Source organism: Delphinus delphis, chromosome 2 (genome assembly GCF_949987515.2).
Source record: "Delphinus delphis chromosome 2, mDelDel1.2, whole genome shotgun sequence".
Lineage (NCBI taxonomy): Eukaryota > Metazoa > Chordata > Mammalia > Artiodactyla > Delphinidae > Delphinus > Delphinus delphis.
In genome coordinates, this window is record NC_082684.1 from 176,043,197 (window position 1) to 176,064,299 (window position 21,103).

Genomic DNA, 21,103 nt, shown 5'->3' on the forward strand with positions numbered 1-21,103 from the left:
CCTTCCGTGCCTGGCTCTGCCCGCCTCTAAAAAGTCTAACTCGGAGTCCCTGAAAGCTCTGTTCAAAAAGGAAACTCCCGTACATTAAGCTTTGCTTTTCTTTCACACATTGGAACACACGGCTACTAAGGAGACAGACAGATTTTTCCAACGCGTCAGATGGCTCTCCCCTCTGGATGCTGGGGGTCCCATAACTTGTCACTGAGGAACCTTTAATTTTCTCAGACCTCTGGTTTGTTGAGAGTGATTTAAACAAACTCATCCTTCACAACGTCCTTTAACCTATTCTCAGAACTGCAGCCAAAACCAATGATGTGTCAACCACAGAACAGTTATATTTCTTTCTAAATACTTACCGTAATGTTGATGTTTAAATCATGGCTTCTGATAGAGAAGGACTTCGAAACTCTCCCTGTCTCCGCTCTCCCAGTCTTCTAGCTCATGTACTCCAACTCTTCCTGCAAAAGGAGAAAGAAAAATTTCTACTCGGAAATCTGAGAAAGAAAACAGCCAACAATATAAGACAGCCACATGCGTGAGCGAGGTGAGATACATGGCTGTGACTCATCTGCTTCTAAAGAGCTTTTCCCTTTCAATGAATCAGCTTACATCGGTGACTACAAATGATAGGCAGTGGTTAGAATATCTTTTTACACCTCTTAGAAAAAATACTCAATTAAAAATACATTTTTTATAGAGTTATCATATGATCCAGCAATCCCACTCCTGGGCACATATCCAGAGAAAACTCTAATTCGAAAAGACACATGCACCCCAATGTTCATAGCAGCACTATTCACAATAGCCAGGACATGGAAGTAACCTAAGTGTCCATGAACAGAGGAATGGATAAAGAAGATGTGGTACATGTATACAATGGAATACTACTCAGCCATAAACAGGAATGAAATAATGCCATTTGCAGCAACATGGATGGACCTAGAGATGATCATATGAAGTGAAGTCAGACAAAGACAAATATCATGTGATGTAACTTACATGTATAATCCTAAAAAATGATACAAATTAACTTATTTACAAAACAGAAGGCTCACAGACATAGAAAACAAACTTATGGTTACCAAAGGGGAAAGAGGGAGAGGGATAAATTGGGAATTTGGGATTAACATATACACACTAGTACATGCAAAATAGATAACCAACACGGACCTACTGTACAGCACAGGGAACTACACTCAATATGTTGTAATAACCTATAAGGGAAAAGAATTTGAAAAAGAATATAGATGTATGTGTGTGTGTTATATATATTTATATAAGTTATATATATTTATATATATAAATTCAGTTTATATATATAAACTGGATCACTTTGCTGTACACCTGAAACTAACACAACATTGTAAATCAACTATACTTCAATAAAATAATAAATAGAATTTTCAAAAAAGAAAAGCAAAAACAAACAAACAAATACATTTTTTCCTTCATCTCAAACTCAGTGAATAAAATCATTTCTATGTGATCGTTCTCCAAAGCTCTGATTTTTCTCTGGTGATGAAATCTGATATCTGATAGCATCAAGATAGCAGAGCTATCTTGAGTAAATATGAGTTCTTTCTACGACACAAATTTACATCAGACCCAAACAAGAGGCTTTGGGAGAGAAGCCTCGTAACAAAGGAAGACTCGAAAAGACAGAGGAGGGTGGGTTGGAACTCATCGAGGAGCTGGACGTGTACAACGAGAGGGTAGCGACAAAGGCCCAGGTCCTTAAAAAAGAGAGAGGCTGGGTAAAGAAGTTGAGACCAGCGTAACCCGTCTAGGGCGTCAGGACTGAGGGACTGACTGGGCTAGAAACTGGTCTGTGCCATTAATTCCAGGCAGAGAAAATCTTCAGCGTTCACTTCCCTCAAAGGCTGGGGAAACGAGGGAAAACACCACCTGTGCTGGAAGTACAACAGAGCAGGACACAGGGAAGGATGCACTTCCCTGTGTGATTTTCCGAACTGTGAGTAACTTGCATACAGCATGACTTCCCTGGAAGCACGCTTATTCCTCACCCTCAAAAGGCCAGCTGCTGCCTGTGTGGCACTGCAATGACTCAGCCTGGGAGAGAGGCACCATGCATGAGCAAGGCTCCAGCCTCAGATCCCGGACTAGAGAGGGAAGCCCTAGGTCTCTTAGTTAGTTAATGGTTAGTTGTTTAGCGGTTAGGCTTTGGGAAGTCTTAGGTTTTAGGGGCTAATGAGGCACCTGTTCCTCTCTCTTCCTGATGTCTAGGCAGTACTGGCCTGTATCACCTTTTGAAAACATCATCTTAGGAAAGAGTTCACTCGAGTACAAGAGGCCCTGAGCTGGCGAGCAGCCAGCGTCCTAAAGGTCAGAGCTGGTGTCAGTAGCAGGTTTGGGAAGCACATGGGAGGCGAGCTATCAGAGCCTCTTTTACCTCCTGTAGAGAGAATGGGGTTCATCTCCAGAAGCCCAGGCAGAGGCAATTTACAAGGAAATGAGCCTGTGGGGAGGCGGAGGGGTGGGGGGGGACAGTCGACCATTTGAAGTTCCCACAAAGCACAAAAACATTGTTACCACTGCTCCGTGAACATCAGACAGCCCTGAACTCATGACTTGAAGCCACAAAGACGCTTGTGGTTAACACAGACCGACTATTGGGTTTAAGGAGAATTTTTTGTGCCAAAAAAATTTATTTGCCTTCCTCCCCCCAAAATCTGTTTATTATTAAAAAGCCCTGGAGACTTGGGAACTGGGCTAGACCAATGTTAGCCTGTCCTTCTCCCGAGCCTCTTCCAGGCACCAGACTGGGGAGGAAGTACCGGCTTTAGGAAGGAGACCCTCTTTCCACACTGGCTGCAAAGGAAGGGAAACTGAACTTATTTCACGAAGAAAAAAGGCCAAGAAAACCAAAAGAAGCCAAGAGACAAGGGCAGGAGAGGACATACTCATCTCTCTTTCTCTTTGGAGAGCACCCCTCTGTCCTTGGTATACAGCCCCTGGTACCCTCTAGAGCTGGTGTTCTCAATCTCGCATGTACAGAGGGATCCCCCTGGGGCTCTACTACCAGGGGGCGAGAAAGAAGAAAATCTCCAGTGGAGATCGTGAGCCCACAGACCAAGAAGGAGTTTGAAAGTCCCGTACCTGAAACACTTTCATTCTTGGAATCTGCTTTGTCTAAAGACAAAGGGAAACCTTGGTCACTAGATAATAAAACTTCAGAATACAGCATTGGCAGGAAAACAAAACAATGTATCGCCTTAGTGCACTCATGATAACTTGGGGAAAAAAAAACAAAAGAGCAAGGCCCACAGTGAGGCAAGGGTCCAAACTAAGTGACAGGCTGAAGTTTAACTAAACTAGTCAAACCTGTATAAAAGGAGAAAAAATTCCAGAGGAGAACAGGGCACTGGAAGAATCACTATGGTTTTAGTGCAGCAGGAAGACATGTCCAGCTCAAGGTCAGATCCTGCGGGCTTGTCCAGTCTCTCCAGGGCTCTCTCCATCCTTCGAAAGCATATCTTCCTGGTCAAAAATAAACTTTCACTGGACTTTCAGATGATTATCTCTATGCAAAAACTCTGACAGAGCTCTGTCACTAACTCTAGACCCACTGCATCTGGAGGGGAGATTACGGCAGAGAAAGACAGGCTTTTATCTTAATGTTTCAGAAGACAGGTCTGACAGGAGGTGCGGTGGAGGTGTACACAGGAAAGGGACATTTCAGTGAGTCGTAGGCACACGTTACAGTCGGCCCTTCGTATCTGAAGGGGATTGGTTCTGACCCCCTTGGATATCAAAATCCATGGATGTTCAAATGCCTTATGGAAAGTGGTATAGTAATAGATGCGGTACATATACACAATGGAATACTACTCAGCCATAAAAAAGGATGAAATAATGCCATCTGAAGCAACATGGATGGACCTAGAGATGATCATACTGAGTGAAGTGAGTCAGACAGAGAAAGACAAATACCATATGATATCACTTATATGGGGAATCTAAAATATGACACAAATGAACTTATCTACAAAATAGAAACAGACTCACAGACATAGAGAACAGACTGGTGGTTGCCAAGGGAGAGGGGGTTGGGGGAGGGATGGAGTGGGAGGTTGGGGTGAGCAGATGCAAACTAGTATCTATAGGATGGATGAACAACAAGGTCCTACTGTACAGCACAGGGAACTATATCCAGTATCCTGTGATAAACCATCATGGAAAAGAATATTAAAAAAAGAATGTGTACATATATATATGTATAACGGAATCACTTTGCTGTACAGCAGAAATCAATACATTGTAAATCAACTATACTTTAATTAAAATTTTTAAAAATTAAATTTAGAAAACAGAAAAATGTGGTATAGTGTTTGCATACAATCTATGCACACCCTCCCGTATACTTTAACTCATTTCTAATGACTTATAATACCTAATAAAATGTAAATAGTTGCCGGTATGCAGAAAATTCAAGTTCCGCTTTTTGGAACTTTCTGGAATTCTTCCCCCCACTATCTTTGATCTTCAGTTGGTTGAATCCAGGGATGCAGAAGCCATGGACACGGAGGGCCAAAGGCACCTAACTACCACAGTGTCAGGTGCCTCTGGGTTAGAGTATTGACCAGAGTCTCGTCCCCTCACCAGGCCTCCGAGAGTCCCCTCTTACCGACTCTAGGGATGAGGTTTCCCCAGACCCAACTTTCTCTCTGGCTGCTTTCTCCCATCTTTCTCTCCCTGGATGCCTAGAGCAAGAAAGGAGGTTCTTGAAGATATTTTCCTAGAGCCATAGGCACTTCCTTCACGCTCCCCCAACAAACCTCAAGACACCTTCCAGGATTCAGCTCAGAGGGCCTCCGGGTCCTAGGAGGCTTCCCTGACCGCCTCCCTTCCTACTCAGGGACCTCGCTCCCTCAACTTGTGCCAGACACCTGGTTAAAACGACGACTGTAGTTCATTCTCAACCATCGTGGGTTGGTTTAGTCACAGTGATAATAGTAATAATAATCATTTTAAAATAGTAATCATTTTAATTATTTGGACATTTATAAAAAATAAATGTCTCCAAATCAGAAAAATCACGTGCCTATTAGAAGGTGTCCACTGACCGGCACTACGAAAACCTACGCACATCTGCCTGGGTCTGTGACAGCGTGGGGACAGCCCAGTTCCATCAGCCCCCAGATAGGCACTTACAATACTGGTGCCCAAGCCGAGGTGACAATCTGTTAGCGTCAATTCCAGGACCACGCAAGCTGATGGAAAAACCATTAGCAAGCGACTGGACGGGCACGAGCAGAAGCCAAGGCTAGAGGCAGACGAGAAATGACAACAGGCGTAGGGGCCATAGGAGGTGAGGCAGCAAAGATGCTGAGGGAGAGCCCCCCCCACCAAAGATCCTGGGTCCCTGGCCGCCTCTAGAAAGAGCGCAGGACTGACCGCTGGCAATGACACACTGAGGCTGCCTAGGCTTCGTTTTAATATGGAACTGGGGGTGGGTACCGGAAGCTTGGATAAAGAATAAATAATAGGCCATTTTAAGAGTACTAACAATGGTGCATTTTGTTTGTCAAGTAATTTATCAGAGATTTTGTGATCCTGAACCATTACTCTTGTACTATTTTTACACATTAGGATAACATCCATAGAACATTGAGTATTTTCCTAAATACTGGATTCTTTTACTAAGTAAATGTTGGTCATTTTCACTAAATAAGGGTATGTTAAACACATTTCGAGGTACAATTTGACTGTGCCAACTTTTTGTCCTCCAAGTACATAAGAGAACTTCTTATGTATTTTTTTTCTCTAAAATGGACTGTGCGTTGTTATAAGCAGGTCTCTGATCTTGTATCTTTGTAGCATTTCACAGTCCCGAGTCCAGTGCTCAAGGAGATGCGGAGAGACCCACAGGAACCAGTGGGCACAGGGCAGCTCACTCCCCTGGGAGGGCGTCTGGCAATCAGCACGCCACCAGCTGCAGGAAGATGCCCACAGTCAAAATAGCAGCTGACGTGGGGACACATGAAGGAGAGGGAGCTAAAATAAGCACACAATCCTCCCTGGTGACATCCAGAAACACCACCTCCCCTCTGTCCTTGGGGACACCTTCCTATGGGGACACGCTTCCCACTTCATGGGCTTTATGCTGCCACCAGGTGGGCTTCCCATGTGTCCCATTACAGCACAGGTTCTTAAAAGGCCATGTCAGGTCCTCATGCATTTTCAAATACGCTCCTGTAAAACCCTGGGAGGTGTTCCGCTCCACGATTCAAAGGATGTACGTGTCATCCAAAACTGCAAGTAGAAAAATTAAGTTGATGGGCTGAATTCTCAATTTTAAGTTCTCTCGTACACTTTTTTTTCAAATTCTTCGGCGTCTCCTACTACTTGCCTAAGAGCAACCACAAAATAAATAAACAAGTAGCAAACAAACCCTGAAGGAAAACTCAGCTTGCTGTTTGACAGATATATGCGCTTGGGAATATGATTTCATATTGTTTATAGCATCCAAATATAGAGCTATGTGTCCCTCAAAATTAATCTGTTGAAATCCTAATCCCCATTGTGATGGTATTTGGAGGTGGGGCCTTTGGGAGGTGATCAGGTTATGAAGGTGGGACCCTCATGATGGGATTAGTGCCCTTACAGAAGAGACATAGAGCTTGCTTCTGCTCTCTGCTCTCCTCCAAGGGAGGACACAGGAAGAAGGCGGCTGTCTGCAAACCAGGAAGGGAGCCCTAACCAGGAACTGAATCTGCCAGCTACTTGCCCTTGGACTTCCCACCCTCCAGAATCATGAGAAATAAATGTTTGTTGTTTAAGCCACTCAGTCTACGGTGTTCTGTTACCACAGCCTGATCTAAGACCTACAGTAAGACAGATAGTAAGAGCCACCTTTATATTTATGAATGATATAAATATATATACACACACATGTATATAGGTATACATGTATACACACACACACACACACATATATTTGTAATTATAGTGACACAACATACCACGTGCCAAGTTGCAGCACAGAACGCGACACTGCAACATTTCACAGCGTGCCTCAAAGGGTCTGACTATCTCCAAATGCCCTTAAATCTGAACAAACCTAAAAGTCCCCACAAGAGCACATTTTCCCAGGCAGCCCCAGGAGGCACCCTAGATGTGCAGCCGCCACAGCAGAAACAGAACTAAGACCCTTCCTAGGCTCACAGGATCCAGCACACGCTGTTCCCTCTGCTGGAGACACGTGGGGTCTCCCAGTGGACTGGAGTGGGCTCAAAGCAACCACCACGATCATGACCCCTCTTTGGATTCCATCGACCCTTGAAATTCAGCAACTGGTGAGGGCAGATATCTTTTATCACTCTGTTGGCTTTATACGTGCATGTTTTCGTGAAAATGAGATGACGAGGCTAGGCCTTGCTCTTTCTTTCCTAAATGAACAACAAACACAAATTTAAGAACCTACTGATGAGCAAACTGTATTTGATAAGAAAAATATATACTAAGCGCTGGGGTTCACCGTCGAGCATATATGCCCATCAACCGTCATGGCAGGTAAGGAGGTGATGGGTCCTGGTGGACTCCAGGCCACCCTCCCCTCCTCTCTCTCATCTCTGGGTGCCTGTTACAGATGTGGGTCTCAAGAGCTTCAAGTATGAGGAGCCCCCTTTCAACGCCAACATTGCCTCTTATCCGTAGCACGCCAGCAGTTGTGTGTTTAGTAAGACAATGTCAAAAGGCTGCTTTGAATTCAGCGACGCATCTCACAGGTTTATATCTTATAAGTCACAGCACTTACGGACATTTAAAGTAGTACCTTATGAGTCACGATTCAGCCTGCAGACGACGCTCAGATCAACACGCGGGCCACAGCAATGAAGTGAATATGGTGATAAAGTGAGCCACACGAGGCTTTTGGTTTCCCGGCGCACGTAGAAGTTATGTTTATACTACACTGCAGTCTGTTAAGCGTGCAATAGCATTATGTTGAAAAAGTGCGCACACCTTAATTAAAACATATTTTCTTGCTAAAACACGTTAACCATCATCTGAGCCTTCAGCCAGTCGTAGTAGTGACATCTAAGACCACTGATCACAGATCACCATAACAGAGTAATAATGACAAAGTATGAAATATTACAAGAATTACCAAATGTGACACAGAGAAAGGAACTGAGCAAATGCTGTTGGAAAAAGGCACCCGCAGACTTGCTCAACGCAGGGTTGCTACAAACCTTCAGTTTGTAAAAAGCAAACACAGTATCTGAAATGCAATAAAGCGAGGACTGCCTGTGAATTCCTCCAGCCTCTGTGGTAACTCTGAAGGGCAGGAGAGAAGCAGGGCTGTGTCAAGGCGGGGGCCCCCGCGGGCAGGCCTGCCGGGCCCACTTGCTGGCTGCGTGCTCGCCCACTGGTCCCTGGGACCACCTGCTCTAGCCCTCAGGTGGTGGCCCCCAAACACAGAGGCAACTTACTGGACCTCCCGAAAGCACAGGTCCCAAAGGGAAAAGCCAAGTCAGGTCCGGAAGAAGTTGCTAAAAGGGCTAGAAGAAACCATTTTTGTATGGAGGTGCCAACACAGAAATTAGGAAATGAGAGAGAAATGACTGAAAATCTTGTGCCCAAACTTCCAACCCTGACCTAGTGAGCAAACTGGTGGAGTCAGCCCTTCACGTGGAGGACACAGAGACATCCTGATGGAGGGGACAGCACTGCTCAGAAACCACACCCTCCCCGAGCTACCAAAAGTAAAAGAAAGCAGCAAGTGAGACCAGACAACTGAGGCCACTTAACTTGAGCTGAGTCAGCACAGTGAGGATAAGTACACACCTCTGGGGATGACCACGCCAGGTAATGCCGCGAACTCTGCTGCTCAATTCAGTTACACGTATATCTATTCTTTTTCAGATTCTTTTCCTATATAGATTATTACAAGATATTGAGTAGACTTCGCTGTGCTATACAGTGGGTCCTTGTTGGTTAGCTCCTTTATATACAGTAGTGTGTATCTGTCAATCCCAAACTCAATTTATCTCACTCCCTCTCTGTTAACTGAATTTTAATCATTCTTTGATCAAGTATCTAGAACCTGACATCCGTGAAAGTGTCACAAATGCATGAAAAACACACATTTTCAGAGTACTAGGGGTAAAGTTTAGTTAATAACAGTAACAGCAGTGACTAATACTCCTATAGCGTTTAACACCAGCCAGGCACTGTTCTAAGCACTGTGTACATCTCAACCATTTATCATCACTCCTCACTGCTATTATTATCCCCATTCTACGGATGAAGAAACCAAGGCATTGAAAGGTTCCCAAGGTCACACAGGTGGTTAGTAGCAGAGTTTGTCTGCAGAGCTCTCACTCTTGACCACTACGCTATGCTTCAACAGTGATTAAACAATAATGTAAAATCTTCAAGAGAAAGAAAAGCCTTCTCACAAGAGTCTGCACATTTCATGGCTGGTGTCTCCAAGCTAAATCTATATACCTTATAATAACCACAGATTTGGTTCTGACTTTTCCACCCTTCACCACTGCGGCAGTCCAAACCCAGCTTTATATCCCACATTTTGTGGCTGATGCCTTATTGCCAGGAGAGAAATAATAGGAATCTCTCCCTAGGCCTTGGGGTAGGGCTCACCTACCTTGTGCAGATGCCCCATGAGCCTACTAAAACATGCACCAAAGCCCCACTATGGGCCATCTCTGCCCTGGAGATCAGTTTAATCTAGTTTATTACAACCAAGTCCAATAGGTACGTACTTCGTATCTGCTGGGTACAAGGCACTGCACTGGTGCGATAAGGAAAACGGAAACTCAGGCAACAAGGAAGAGCGGAAAGACTTTTAAATAAAAAGTAACTTAAAGGTCCAAGTAGAAGAGACTGGAACACAGAAGTGAGGGGAGAAGAGGGGAGAGATAAATCCCGAGGTTTCTCTTCAAGAAGGCAAAATCCAGGCTTCCCTGGTGGCGCAGTGGTTGAGAATCTGCCTGCCAATGAAGGGGACACGGGTTCGAGCCCTGGTCTGGGAGGATCCCACATGCCGCGGAGCAACTAGGCCCGTGAGCCACAACTACTGAGCCTGCGCGTCTGGAGCCCGTGCTCCGCGACAAGAGAGGCCGCGATAGTGAGAGGCCCGCGCACCGCGATGAAGAGTGGCCCTTGCTTGCCGCAACTGGAGAAAGCCCTCGCACAGAAACGAAGACCCAAGACAGCCACAAATAAATAAATAGAGCAAACTGTCAACAAGTAAAAATAAATAAACATTATTATAAAAAGAAGGCAAAATCCTCTGGGCATCGGCCCTGAGGACCAGAAAGCGGCTCCGGAAACTCCCATACCTTCCTAGTGGGAAGAGAAAACAGCCACTCTGGACATCAGTTTGGCAGGTTTTTATAAAGCTAAACACATACTTACCATATGACCCAAAAACCCCACTCCTACGTTTTTATTCAGGAAAAAATGAAAATGCATGTTCCCATAAAAACCTATACATGACTGTTATTGGAGTTTTAGTCATAATCACCCCAAATTTTAAACAATGCAAATGTCCTTCACCTGGTGAATGGATCAGCAAACTCTACATCCACAATGGAACACTTCTCAGTAATAATAAGGAACAAACTACCGATAACACACAACAGCACTGGTGCATCTCAACAGCGACAGACTGCATGATTCCATTAGAGGGCATTACGGAAAAGGCAAAGCCGTAAGGATAGAAGACAGATCAGTGGCTGCCAGGGGGCGGGGCTCAGTGATCACAGTGGGGCATGAGGGACATCTCAGGGGGGTGAAAACTTACATTCTGATTATGCTGGTTGCACAGCTGTACGCAATACTGAAACTCACAGCTGCATTAAAAAGAGTGAATTGTACTGAACGTAAATTATGAATCGATACATCCGACTTTTTAGAAGCAGCTCAGAGTAATTATGCTGACAAAATTATCTCATGGAGTGGGGCTCTTAGTATCGTCTACAAGGGTCTACGGACCATTTATCCACCTTCCTGTATGTACCCCCTCCCCCAATTTCTTCTCATCTAATATTTACAAGAAGATGATTAGCTGCTCAGTGGTAGGAGAAAAAGCTCCGTTAGTCTGATAACATTTCTTAAAGTAACCTCTCAGTGTTTAGATAATTATGGGAACTCTACTGTACTAAAAATAGACACGACTATTGGCTCTTTTTCCCTTGTGCTATAGACGTGCCTGCTAATCGCTAAGGCAAGTGAGACCCCAGCGGCTCTGCCCGTGGACACGTAGCCACTCTAAAGCCGTTACAGCGCCAGGAAGTCAAGGTCCTTATGTCCACATGGTACCTGTGTTCCATATGGTGAACTACACTGAAGGTCGACCAAGGTCACTGCTAAGATCTTTAGGCAAGAGCTAAATCTAAGATAGACCCTGATCGTTGAATTGGAAACCTTATTAGGGTAGGAAAATCAAAAGCATCACTGTCCCACTGAACAACGTGACTGCTCAAAGACTTGGTCTGCATGTGCAGACCAAAAGCAATGTGAATGATTCTGGTTCTTTCCTTCATACAATACCCAGCAGATATGTCTTGACTGCCTACGTGTGTGAGGCATGAAAGATACATGTTTATCATCGTAAGTCCCTGTCCTTATGGAGTTTACATTCTCTTGGGAGGGACAGATGAACTATAAATAAGTGAATGGACAAATAAACCAAGCGACGAATCAGTAAGAGACCGAATGTCCGCTACTTAGAGCCGGAAGGAAGGAAAAGCAGGGTAAGAGGCTGGGGGCTTCTCATTTAGATAAAATGGTCAGGTCTCTGTGGCGGTCACCGCTGAGCAAAGACATGGAAGAATTGGCCAGAAAGCTGGTGGGATGTGGAGGAAGAGGGCTCGGGGCTGGGGGGTGGTGGCGGCGGGGAGAAGGAGCAAGTGCGAAGTTTCAAGCTTTGAGATGGGGGTGAGACTGGTGGGTGCACGGGACTAGCGAGGTGGCCGGTGTGGCCAGAGCCGAGTGACGGACAGGAAGGGCGCTGGGCAAGCCAGCAGGCAACGTCCGGCAGACACAGGTGAGCACAGATCAGAGAGGCCCTGTGCCAGAGAAGGACCTGGGGTTTGATTCGGCGTTACCGGAAGGCACTGTAGGGTGTGGGCGAGGGAGAGAATGATCTTGATTTAGGTTTAAAGAATCAGTCTAGCTGCTCTGAGGAAAACAGACTTTGGGGGGTAGGTAGATGGGGAAGAGGGAAAGCAGAAGCAGGGAACTTGATGGGAGGCTACCAGAGCCAGGCAGGCGGAGACAGTCAGCCCCGAACTGCGTGTCAGCGGGGGAGGAGATGCAGAGAGAAGGGGCCGACTGGGCCCTGGGTGCGGGATGGCGTCACCAACTGAGATGGAAGATGGCGATGCTGATGCAGGAGCTCAGTTCCATACACGAGAGCCGCCGCCGGAGCTGCCAGGAAATGCAAATTATGTTGCTTTCAGGGAGCTCAAGAGGTGAATTAAGATAAAGAAAGGTTAACTTGACCTAAATAACATCGTACCTTATGAGTACATAAGCTTTGCAGTGGAAATAACCGACTCAGGACCAGTTTAGATATTAATTTTATCTTGCAGTAGCATTCCCACTGACTAGGTAATTCACTACAGACAGCTACGGAATGGATTTGTGTAAGAAACTAGATATACCATTAGCGAACTTTCCAGGAAACAAAGATTTCCAGGGAAGCTAAAAGAACTTCAAAGCTTTCTGTAACGTATCACCAAGGCTTTGAAGATCCCCCTTATTTAACCCTTGCTAAAAGAAAAGAACATCAGCAAGACTGTAGAGTATGGACATTCCTTACTATATTTACGTTACAAAAAAGCTTTGTGTGACGGGAAAGAGAAGTCAAATTATAAGACCCTTTAATGGGTTTACGTGTTAAAGTCTTTGGAATAAACACTGTTTGTTAGATGTAATCCACATCAAAACATGTATCTGTTTCACAGATTATTTTCTTCAAGCAGTCCTAAGTTTCTGAGTTTTATGACGTTGCATGGAACTTAGAAAGGGGCCAGAGACGGCACACAAAGGCACAGCTGGAGCATGTCTGATTCCTGCAAGGAAGAGTGAGGGGCAGGAAAGTCACCAAAGCTTAGGACGCCGTGCACGTCCCCAGAATCACATCTGTTTCATCCAAGACAAGATTCGTGCCTAGGATTCAAAACAAGGAAAAGCTTAACTTGTTTTGGTTGGAATAACTTAGCCTGCTAACCTCCACAGCGTCTTCCAGGAAGATATCAACTCCCATCTTTTCCATCTTTTCCTCCCTCTTTCCCCCAAGTCAACCTGAAGAGCAACAGCACAGAGCCAGATGGGGAACCAGATCAAAACACACCAGGGGGTGCCGAGCATGGGGACCTCTGGAGACATCCACACCCTTTCAATGGATTCCTGTTGGTGAGAAAATGTTTCCATCCAGTTGGAACCACCCACACTTGTAACCATCTTACGAACTTTGTCTGCTTTTGATTTTTTAAGTTTTACTCAAAAGAAATAAGCTTCCCAATGTCACCATGCTCGTCCAAGCTCTCTCTCGTCAGCCAAGAGGAAAATTTCCTTTTAGTCATGTAGGGCTGGGACAGGTGACCTAAATGGCTTCCCGGGGTCACATTTCTGAATCCTTTAATGGTTTTCCAGGTGTTTTCCTACCACCCTGTATCTCTCAAGATATACTCTTGGAAAGATCTCTTCTCCAAAAAATTCACTGTTTTGCTCTAAAGGATTAAGAAATCAAATGAAGAAACTCAAAATCTCTGAATTTAGTGACTTTTCCCACGCTACTAGCTATTTTTAAAAATAAATTTATATATTTTATTTTATTCATTTTTGGCTGTGTTGGGTCTTTATTGCTGTGCACGGGCTCTCTCTAGTTGTGGCGAGCGGGGACTACTCTTCGTGGCAGTCACGGGCTTCTCACTGCGGTGGCCTCTCCTGTTGCGGAGCACGGGCTCTAGGCACGTGGGCTCAGTAGTTGTGGCTCGTGGGCTCTAGGCGCACGGGCTTCAGTAGTTGTGGCACATGGGCTTAGTTGCTCCGCAGCATGTGGGATCTTTCCGGACCAGGGATCGAACCCGTGTCCCCTGCACTGGCAGGTGGATTCTTAACCCCTGCACCACCAGGGAAGTCTCACTGTTAGCTATTAAGGACAGACTTTTTTCTGGCTTGTTGCTTCAAGATGTCAAGATCTATTCTGCTTTTCTAATCTGGACTTGGGATTTCCTTTCACATCACCCCTCAATGTTACACTAACCAGATGCTTCTGCCTCTTTCCAGAAGACAGCCGTATTGAGACGTTACACTCTAGGCTTCTCCCAGGTCATCCATTCGGATATTTACCTTATTTCTTCCCAATGGTTCCAGACAAATCTTCTTTGTTTCCTTTTTTTTTTTTTTTTAAATCTCAGAGTTAAAACACACATGTGCCCACACACTGTCAAAGCCTCCGCCAAGACTGCTTAGTGTGGTTTTCTCCTTGGACGCGTCTACGATGACCTAAAGATGGATCACGTCTGGATTCCCAGAGGTCTGCTCAGTATTCACCATGATGATGTGCAATGTTAGACAACTGGGTCTGTATGAAGCTCCGTCATTAATCCAGTCTGCTACTGTTTCTTGGTGAGATTCTATAACCCATTTTGAAACTGTCACTGACCCACCTGTAAAGCGAATGAAACCTATAATCTCCCTCTCCTGAAATATCCTAAAGCAAAACGGTAGCTATAATGGCTGTTCTGGAACAGGGATCAGCAAACTGCAACCCCGGGGCCATATCTAGCCCACTGTCCATTTCTGTCAATAAAGTTTTATTGGCACACAGCCATGCTCACTCCTTTCCATATTCTATATGGCTGGTTTCCTGCCACAAGAGTTGAGTTGAATAGTTGTGACAGAGACAGTATGGCCCCCAAAGCCTGAAATATTTACCATCTAGCCCTTCACAGAAAGTCTGCCCACCTCTGCTTTAAAACCGACAGCTTAGAAGACAATGATTATGAATCCCACTCTGTGATTTTGCAAAGATGCTTCATTAGAATATCGTTTTTCTCAGGGTAGAAACGAAATGATAAAGTTACATGTAAAAGTGCTGGGACTCAGTAGGCAGTTAATACTTGTCCCTTCTAGTCGCCAAGGTCCTTCTGGACCTTCGGTCTCTTCCTCTCTGCTCTGTTCTCCCTGCAGAGTTGGAATTTTCCTCCTCTTGGCATCACAAATTATTTCAATATTGGCTGTTCCGTCCTCTCATTATCTACACACTTGTCTTTCTTCCCATCTAGAAGGTGGCTTTCTCTGGGAAGTACCATATCTGAGTTACCTTTGTTTCCCCAGGGCCTGGCACATGGCAAAAGCCTAGCAAAGATTTTTTTTTTTTTTTTCAGGGAATAAGTGAGTCAAGAAATAGCAAATGAACACTAGAAGTATCTGTAATTCTAAAAGATGCCAGGCAAAGATCATTTATAATAGATTAGTATATAGTACCAGGCTCCCCAGACTAAGTGTCACAAACAACGAGCACTTTGGTGGGCAGGGGGCTGGGGTGTCATGGATTTAAGGCTACAGCTTGCTACCTAGGACAGCTGCTTTACTGACAAGGCAAAGGGCAAGTTAACACTCCTTCCCTGTATAGGTACAAGGAAGCTCCTAGAATCCAAGAAAGCAAAAGGGATTCCTGTTTACACCTAACAATTTACAAAAAAATTCTCCAACAAAACCTCTCATCTTTGAATGACAATGTAAAGTACGATATTCTTTGTCTACAACAAGAGCCTGAATTTAAGATTTCTAATCATAAGCGATACGCTTTAGCATCCAATAATTCCTTTGAAAAGATAGTTGTTTTGGTTTTTCATGGATTGAAATGAACAGATTCATTTGTTTAAAAATGAATTTTAAAAATGAACTAGGCAGTGAGGGTATAATAGTGAAGAAATAAAGTTCTTGCCCTCACTTTACTGAAACAAATTAACTTAGAGAGAGCTTACAATTCATTCTGACAAGATTCTTCTCTATTTATCGTCCATAAATTTTCCATTATATTTCGTAAATAACGAAGAGGGTCTCACATTTCCAAAGGAGAGACGGGTTTCCGCATTCGATTGTTTCCCATTGCTGCTGTGACAAATTACTATACACCTGGTGGCCTAAAGCAACTTTACTATCTTACAGCGCTAGAGGTTAGAAGTCTGAAATGGGTCTCACTGGCCTAAAGACCAAGGTGTCGGCAGGGCTGCACCTCTTCTGGAGGCTCCAGGGAGAATCCATGTCCTGGCCTTTTCAGTTTCTAGAGGCCACCTGCATCCTTGACTCACGGACCCTCCTTCATCTTCAAAGCAGCAAAGCACAGAGACTTTATCACATGGCGTCATTCCGACACGCACTCTCCTGTGTCCCTCCATCACGTCAGAGGACCCCTGTGATTACATTGCACCCACCTGGATCATCTGGGATAATCTTCTCATCTCAAGGTCAGCTGAGACCTTCCTATTTGCCACGTAACCTAATATATGCATAGCTTCTGTGGATTAGAACATGAACCATGATTCTTTGGGGAGTCACGATTCTTCCTACCACACACATCTTTGTAGCAATCAGTTCAACAAGCCCAGGTCACATGCATGATGCAGTGTGAAAGCTGGACACCACGACCGCTTACTAGAATGTTTCTCCTACCCTCGCGGTTCCCCGGCAGCTGCCAGAAGCGCACCACCTCTGTGCCTCCACCAGCCCCTCCACAGTTGCCATTTCCTCTTCATCAAACCCTGCTCCATTCACCCCCTCAACGCTGCTAAGAATAAAACTGACTTTCCTCCCACCTGTGCCCCCTCCAAGTGAAGGGAGAACCATGCCCTTTCCTCCATCCTTCAGTTCTTGTGAGGGATCAAACCCCCTCTGTTACTGTTAATTACAGTAAACGTCATTCATATTTGATGCTCCCAGTCTACATCCACCATGTCTTAATGCTCCACCTTCAACCCAGAGAACCCCAAAACACACAAGCAAGAAGGCACCCCAGAGAGCAGCGTTTCCAGCCCCTTCAGTCTATTAGTGAAGAAATGCTTGTGATCCCAGCAGTGAAGCCAGAGTCTGCTTATCTGTAAGACGACAGGTCTAGAATCTCACCTGAGCCCTGCGTTTGTGACTCTGTATGTCGGAGGTAAGCTAAGTCACCGTTCCCTGGAGGAGTTATGTCCACAGGATGCAGCCAACCAACTCTGAGTACGGAGAACAAGCTTTTGTCCCAACAGGGACAACTGCACACAGCAGAAGTCTCCAGAGCTGGGTGAGAATTCCAACGCCCTCCTTGCCCTCTGCTCCACCATGGTTCTCCCCCCATACTCAGGAAGAGGGGCCCAGGAGCTGATGGGAGCTGACGGGAGGCGTGGCCACCTCCTGGCAGTGGTTTTCACAGCCGCCCACGTGTAAAATGAAAAACACCTGGCCCCACAGGTGTTCGTGGGAATGCAGGGATTCTATCGCTCCACTAAACTTCTACCAAAGTCTCAAATGTGGTGATCAGCCCACACAGCACCGCCTCGGGAGAAAGGCTGCTGATAAAGCCACGAAGCTGCTTGAAGAAAGAAGGGCAGCCCCGATCGACGCGCCCTGTCTCCCTCCTCATCAGGTGGGTCTTCCTTATTAAATACTTTGTTAGAAAAACAGTAACCTAAAAGGAAAAGCACTGAGTGTAGGGCGGAAGTCTTAAGAATCAACAGTCAGAAAGCAAACACTTTCTAAACACCCGTGTGTGTGAGGGATGATGTCACAGGCCAGGGATCCAGTCCTGCCTTTATCAAAGTCTGTTCAGTGGAGACTGGCGTCGAAAACACACCACCTGGCACGAATACTCTTGAGATGAGTTTTGTCCAGGGCCCCCAGAAGTCCCTCTCCCAACAGGTGCACCTGACCTCCCTTGCTTCCTGGGGGAGGGCCCTGGTGACAGCTTCAGTGACCTGTCAGGTTCAGCCCATTGAGAAGGAAGGGGAAGGGCACTGCAGGCTGTAGGAACAGCGTGTGCGAGGTCGTGAGGTTGAGGCCGCGCCTGGCATTTTCAGAAGGCATGACTAGGACATGGGGCAACCGGGTGGGGATGGAAGCCTGCATCAGAGGGCTCTCTATGCCGGCTGAGACTAGATGTCAGCCCTGAGACTGCAGCCGGAGACTCAGGCGCTAACAAGTGCCCTGAGCATCTCGGGAGGGTGACAGAGTCCAGTGCAAGTGGACAAGGGGAGGGAGAGACAAGGTGGTCGCGGCTGAGGCTCCTGACTCCCCAGCCTGCCGGTCATCACCTGCCAGGCTCGCCCCTCCAGAATCTTCCCAGGGCAGCACCAGGCTCTGCAGAGCTGCAACCCGGTGGACTTCCTGGAGGCGGGGGCGGGGCAGGGAGCAGGCAGGTGAAATTGGAAAGAGATGACATGGGGAGAACGGAGCTTATATAAGAGCGTGGAAGGGCTGGAGAGTGAGGCTCAGGGCACACGCAGCAGAGAAGGGAGGAGAAGCTGGCAGTAGGTGTGGGTCACAGAGTGAGGACTTCATAAGTAGTCGGTGATGATGAGACAGACTGTAGCTACCTTAGCACAGAGCCCGACAGGGGCAAGCGTGACCGTTTCTAAAGTGTCAGCCCAGGGGGGTGTGTGTGAGAGAGAGACCGAGACAGAGGGAGAGAGACAGAGAGAGAGACAAGAGTCAGAGAGACAGAGACAGGGTGAGAGACAAGAGTCAGAGCGACAGAGACAGAGAGACAGAGACAGGGCGAGAGACAGAGAGAGAAGGAGAAGCAGCAGAAGAGGAGGAGTCGGGGGAGGCGCCTAAGGCCTCGGTTCTATTTAATTAGTATCTCACGACCGGCTCAGAGGTTTCCCCCCGCTGACCAGAAGGCAACTCCTACTGCGCCTGTGGTTGAAGCCTTGGACCTACGGTGTCCTTTCCAGGTAAACTCACGTGGCACAGAGGTTCTAGAAGAGTCTGCCTCCTGCCCTCCTCCTTGTGACCTTCCAAGAGGGCGCGCCAACAACCAAAACGGGCCCTCAGGGCAGCTCCTCAAAGGTGTTACTCGCTTGGACTTTCCATCCACCAGACTCCCGACCGGCTGCAAACCACATTCCACGCTGCCTGCGCTCCTTTACTCACTTCAACAGAGGCGGGGCGGGGCCCGAGCCGCCTGAACCCCCATCAGGGACAGACACTGCCGCCACGTGACCCAACCACAGGCTTCCTCTCAGACCCGAGGGCAAGGCTCCACTGTGACAACCAGCACACGCCCTTCCTGCCTTCGCCTCTCCCCCCAACTACAGCCCATCCATCAGAGACGCTTCCTGGGAGGGGCTGGTGAACACAGCAAGCACGGGCCCCACCAGACACAGCGCTGCCTCTCAGCCCCGCTTCCCTTCCACATCACGCCTGCAGGCATCCTGGAATCGCCCTCAGGAGCTGAGGGCTTAACCCGTGGTCGCCAAGGCAGTGGCAACACAGCGCACGCCTCCCCAGCCCCTGCGAGGGGACCAAGCACCAGTGAGCACAGACCACAGACCAGCGGCCAGTGAGGAGAGCAGCCGCTGTGTCAGCCCAGCAAGAAGTTCACGGATGAAGGGACGGTCCTGCTGCCCCTAAGGCATGTGGGTCAGGAAGATGCAAATCGGTAGCTCGTTCAGTAAATGTTCATCGAGCGCCTTCCTTGTACCAGACACTGTTCCAGGTGCCCGGCGTCAAGTGCAGACAAAACGGAAAGAAATCCTCTTCCTCACTGAGTTAATATTCCAGTGGTCAGAGAGGAAATACCTCTTCCCACGTACTTAGTGAAAGGAACCAAAGCAATGACACCAGGCGAGGACCGAGTGGTGCTCATACAGAAGGAAAGAGGACAACATACTTTCTGCTGGAATAAGGGAGGCTTGAGGAGGAAGCAGGGGCAGAAGAACCTTGTTAAAACACAAATATGCCTTCAGAGGCTCAAACATATAGACACCTTCAAAACAGACGACCGCACTGCGCTTTCCCTTGTCTGTATGGGCCCCTGCCCCGCCATTCCCCAGCAGACACTAGCGGTTCAAGGGCGGCAGAGCAGGTGGGGTTCAAAGGTCACGTTAAGGTCCTCGTAACAGTCAGGTTTATAATCGACTCCCAGCCCAGCCACACCGACACACCCGCTTCTGACAGCTTGTCATCTATCACCTTGTCTCACTGCCCACCTGGGTGGACCCGAATTGTCATGCACCCCGATCCACCCCGCTCCCCAGGGCACTCTGGGCTCCCCAGCTGCACCCCCCGAGGCCCACGTCACACAGAAGAACACCGCAGAGTCATTCTCTCCCTGGGCAGCCTTTCAGGAAATACGCTCAAGAATCAGAGGTTAAAGAAAATTACCTTTCAGTAGCTGTGCAGTAATCTAATTGAATATTTTGCTCAATTTTTTTAATTATTATTTTTTAAGTTATTGTTTATGTTTGGCTGCACTGGGTCTTCGCTGCTGCGCGGGCTTTCTGTAGTTGCAGAGAGCGGGGGCTAGTGTTCGTTGGGGTGCGCGGGCTTCTCATTGCGGTGGCTTCTCTTGTTGCGGACCATGGGCTCTGGGCGTGCGGGCTTCAGTGGTTGCAGCACGTGGGCTCAGTAGTTGTGGCTCACGGGCTCTAGAGCGCAGGCTCAACAGTTGTGGCGCACGGGCTTAGTGGCTCCGCGGCATGTGGGATCTTCCCAGACCAGGGCTCGAACCCGTGTCCCCTGCGTTGGCAGGCGGATTCTTAACCACGGCGCCACCAGGGAAGCCCCTATTTTTTTTTTTTTTTTTTTTTGGCTGTGCCACGTGGCATGCAGGATCCTAGTTCCCTGACCCGGGATGGAACCTGTGCCCCCTGCGTCGGAAGCATGGAGTCTTAACCACTGGACCACCAGGGAAGTCCCTATATTTGCTTAATTTTTAAAATATGTGAATTTAACAAAACACACACACACACAGACCACGTTGCTTCCTTTGGGCCATCAGTTGAGAAACTGCAGAATTCCTTTTGTTTGGTACCTAGAAAACCTTGTCCCAAATCCAGCCAGGCTCCTTTCCTGGAACATCCTTGTCAGACAGATGTGCAGCTTCTATAGAAATACCTCC

General features: G+C 47.0%; 1 protein-coding gene across 5 annotated transcripts in view; it reads right to left on the bottom strand.

Moving 5' to 3' along the window:
* Positions 1–21,103, bottom strand: part of SVIL (supervillin) — a 235,164-nt gene that overhangs the window by 171,448 nt on the left and 42,613 nt on the right. For all 5 annotated transcript variants that reach the window (XM_060006356.1, XM_060006359.1, XM_060006358.1 and 2 more), the window contains exon 2: positions 357–458. The gene's annotated coding sequence lies outside the window, so the exon portion shown is untranslated. The remainder of the gene's footprint in view (positions 1–356; positions 459–21,103) is intronic.